Source organism: Rhineura floridana, chromosome 10 (assembly GCF_030035675.1).
Source record: "Rhineura floridana isolate rRhiFlo1 chromosome 10, rRhiFlo1.hap2, whole genome shotgun sequence".
Lineage (NCBI taxonomy): Eukaryota > Metazoa > Chordata > Lepidosauria > Squamata > Rhineuridae > Rhineura > Rhineura floridana.
The window spans coordinates 64,388,183-64,393,085 of record NC_084489.1 but is presented as its reverse complement, the minus strand read 5'-3'; positions in this window follow the sequence as shown (position 1 = coordinate 64,393,085).

The following is a 4,903-nucleotide window of genomic DNA, read 5'->3' as shown; positions in this document are numbered from 1 at the left end:
TTTTCTAGACACACTCAGGCTAGGCTATCTGGTTATACCAGATATAATGCTTAATTGGCAGGTAAACAGGCTGCAGGTAAATTGGCAGGTAAACAGTGTTAAAACTGTTTTTCACATGCAGACATCCATGAAGCCTAATGAAACATGAGTAAGATTCAAAAAGATAAAAGTTGCTATGGCAAAAACAACAACCTCAGACCACCATCTGAACAATTAGATCCTACAGAAGGGAAATGTATTATAGTATTAATTGCATTGCATTATACTATCTGAATTAGCATCAGAGCTTGGAAAAGTTCCATCAGCCCAATCCAGTGGCCATGTAGGCTGGGGCTGATGGGAGTTGTAGTTCAAAAAAGTAACTTTTCCAAGCTCTGATTAGGACTATCTATACTATCTTACTATACTATCTGAATTAGGAGTGTCCATACTGTAATTACCAGAGATTGGTCAGTTGCTGCAGCTCAGATATGTTAAGGATGCTACAGACAGAGAGCTGTCACCAAATATGGGAGCCAGTTGTCAGTGTATACTACTTCCAACCTGGCCAGTCCCCTTACCAAGTGAAAGCTTCCCTCAGGGTCAAATAGATATGACATTAAATGTATAAATAATGTGTTTTATAATTGGGGTGTCCAACCTTTTCAAGGTTGAGGGCTGCATCCCCTTGGAGGAAAGTGGTCAGTGGCCACGTACCTATCTCAGAAGATATCCTCCCCTAATCCCAAAATGGTTTCCACCCTTCCAGGAGAACAGTGGACATGATCTTCACTGCACAACAGCTTCAAGAAAAATGCTGGGAGCAAAACCGACCTTTATATATGACACTTATTGATCTGACTAAGGCCTTTGATAATGTGAATCGAACTGCTCCCTGGACCATCCTTCTGAAAATTGGATGCACTGATAAATTTGTGACTATTTTGCGACTCCTTCAAGACAACATGACGGCAACAATTTTAGATAACAATGGCTTTCAGAGTGATCCATTCAGAGTTGGATCAGGTATAAAACGGATGCGTCATTGATCTGACCTTATTTGCTATTTTCATTGCTATGATTCTACACCTTATTGAGGGGAAACTTCCTACTGGTGTGGAAATCACATATTGAACAGATGGAAAGCTTTTTAATCTCAGCAGGCTGAAAGCAAATGTAAGGTAATTACAACCTCTGTCGTAGAACTTCAATATGCCAATGATAATGTAGTCTCCACACATTCAGAGAAAGATCTTCAAACTATCCTAAATGTCTTTGCAGAAGCATATGGAAAGCTTGGGCTCTCGCTTAATATAAAAAAACCCAAAGTGCTTAATCAGCAGGTGTGAACTAGTCCCTTTGTAGCACCATCAATCCAGCTTAATAGTGCGACGCTGGAGAATGTTGATCATTTTTCTTATCTTGGCAGCCATCTCTCTGTAAAAGGTGACATCGACGCTGAAATTCAACATCGTCTGAGCTCTGTGCTGCATTCTCCTAAATGAAGCGTAGGGTGTTCAAGGATTGGGATATTCGCAGGGAGACCAAAATGTTTATTTACAAAGCCATTGTACTACTGACCTTACTGTACGCCTGAGAAACATGGGCCATTTATAAATGCTGCTCTCAACTTTTTGAAAGATTCCACCAACGCTGCCTCCAGAAAATTCTGCAAAGTACTTGGGATGATAGACGGACTAATATTAGCATTTTGGAAGAAGCAAAGACCACCAGTGTTGAAATAATGATCCTTCAACATCAACTTTGCTGGACTGGCCATGTTGTTCGAATGCCTGATTACTGTCTTCCAAAGCAGCTACAACTTAAGGATTGAAAACAAAATATGGGTGGACAGAAAAAGAGGTTTAAAGATGTTCTTAAAGATAATCTAAAAAAATGTAACATGAGCATTGAGAACTGGGACTTTTTGGCCCATGAGCGTCCCAATTGAAGGCTGGCTGTTATCAAAGATGCTATGGACTTTGAAGAAGCCCGAATACAGGGCGAAAGGGACAAATGAGCTAAGTGGAAGGCACATCAAGTAAATCCTCATTGCAACTGTCTTTCATCTGGAAACCTATGTCCCCACTGTGGGAGGCTGTGTGGATCCAGAATTGGCCTCCACAGTCACTTACGAACCCACCGTTAAAGACCTTACTTTGGAAAACAATCTTACTCAGTCACAAGTGATCACCAATGGAGGAGAAACTGACCTGAGGAAGGGGCAGGGAAGGGGACAAGGAGAGAAGGGGAGGAAGGTGTAGGGAGGAAGAAAGAGGAGCAGGGAGGGGAGATTATTGGGTGGGTTGGCACTGAGCAGAAGAAAAACCCCTTTCCTTTCCAAAAGGAAAACATTGTGAACAGTATCATTGTTTTTCAGGGTTTCCCCCATCTTTTTATTCTACGATAACCACCCAAATTTAAACCAGAGCTGTCACTGACCACATCCAGAGATTGCAGGTGTTAAAGTGGACCTTCATTCCACTTTAAACAGTCATGGCATCCCCCAAAGAATCCTGGGAAGTGTAGTTTGTGAAGGGTGCCGAGAGTTGCTAGGAGATGCCCTATTCCCCTCACAGAGCCACAATCCCTAGAGGAGAGCTGACTATTAAATCTCTCTGGCCACTGGAGTCCTCTCAGGGGATTAGGAGTCTCCTAACAACTCCTGCCGGGAGGAAGGATGGGATATAAATCAAATTATAAATAAAACAACTCTCTGTACCCTTCACAAAACTACACTTCCCAGGGTTCTTTGAGAGAAGCCATGACTGTTTAAAGTGGAATAAATGTCTGGAATGGTTGTGGCCCCGATTAGCCAAGCCAAACAGCTGTTTGATTGGCTTTTAGAACACTGACATTTGGTTCTTACTGAGCATGCCTGCACTATCATAGAGTCCAATGTAGCATTTCTTAAATTAATTAAAAATCAGCCATGCATATTTTTAAACTTTCAAACTGCAGAAGATGAAGGTCAGAGTACGAGGCAAGGTTAGTAATAGGATTACAAGTACTCTGTGAACATGGATTTTTAATTTCAACAAATTATGAGACCACTGACAGAAAAAAGTCCAGTGGGGGTCTGTCTGGATTTGTTTGTCTTGTTTTACACTTTGAACTCTAGATTCTCTCTGAGTGTTTTGTGTAGCGCCATGAAAACCTAGAGGATTGTTAAGCAAACATTTCTGAGTTCAGGACTATACATTTTGTAAGGTTTTGTTTTGAAATGAGCTAATGGGAAGCAGCAAAATGGCATGGAGGTATTTTCAATTTAACGCTGTGGAATGCAAAAAAAACATGCTGGCTATAATATACAGCCATTGTCACGGCTATATAATATTGTTATTTCAGTCTTCATAGTCTGTAGTCTCTGCAGTTCTTCTTGGCCCTTGAAGTGACTTCTTCTTGCTCAGTATTGTCAGCAGAACTTAGGCCTGGTAGCTCAGTTATTTGCCTCTGATATGCTAAGTTACCCGCTGAAACAGAGAACAGGCCTTAAACTCTCCTTCCAGCTCTTTCTTCAGGCTCCTGGTGCCTCCTTCTCCAGTCTTCTCTGTTGTAACAGCATCTGTGAAAGGGCTGGGAACCTGTGGGCCTCCAGCTGTTTCTGGACTCCAACTCTCTTCACCCCAGCCACTGGCTGTTAAAGAGAGTTGGAGTTAGGGTTGCTATATTCCAGTTCCATACATCCAGACAGTCTAATCTGCATATTATGCAAATTATTTGCTGATAATGCAAATTAAGCATATAATAGTTGCATTATCCAGTTTTGCTTTGTTTTTGTGCCTAGTAATTACCACCAAATCTTTTTTTTAAAACTTACATTTTTAGCCTTAAATGCCTAGACTCTGGTTTCCAACAAAATGGAATATTCATTTATTTAAGGAGGATTTATATCCTGCCCTTCCACTGTTTAAAAACAGAGCTCAGGGCAGCTTACAAACATAATAAAAATACACAATCAATTTTAAAAAATAAAGACACAAGATAGAAACAAACATAAAACAAGTCAGGGCAGCAGTACAAAAATCTAGCATAAAATAAAAAGCCAGCAAAACAAATTAAAAGCAATATTGTGATTGAGAGGTTTTTGTATCAACAATTAGGAAACATTAAATGAACACATTACTACAGCCTGTAATGCAGATTTTTGTTTTTGTATGCCTTCAAGTCAGTTACGATTTATGGTGACCCTATTAATCTTTTGGATGTATTCATAGGGCTTTCATGGTAAGAGGTATTCAGAGGTGGTTTACCATTGCCTTCCTCTAAGTCTATAGCACCTGATATTCCCAGGCAGTCTCCCATCACTAACCAGGCCTGACCCTGCTCAGCTTCCGAGATCAGACGAGATTGGGCGTGTTCAGGGGAGTATGGCCATAGGTAATGCAGATAGAAATAAACATTTTAATCTTATCAGTTCAGTCAATCATTTTATCTAATTAAGATTCAAAGCAAGCAGTGCTGTCAGACTCCTTTCCAACACCAGACTATACTCCTGCCACCCCCGAAAGTTTGAGGAATCTGAAGATACCCAAGCTTATGCTGACCAGTAAATTGAAGATCAGCAAATAAATAGGAATGATGTATTTAATATGCCACTAGAAAGAACAGAATATTGGTGTGCAGCAAGGTTTCTCTGAACCTCAGAGTATTTTGAGTATACAGTATATATGGAGTTCTGCCAAAAGTAGCAGTAGTAAAAATATTTATATACCGCTTTTCAACAAAAATTCCCAAAGTGGTTTATATAGCAAAATATATAGTGTTGGAAATTCGGCTGTAGAAAAGAAGATAGCTACAAATCAATCATATTCTTTTCATTTCAATTTTTAAATAAGGAAAATTCTTCCCAGTTCTTGCTAAAACAAGAATTGGGCTTTGACTATGTGAAATGATAAATAAAATGGATCCTCTAAATATGTTC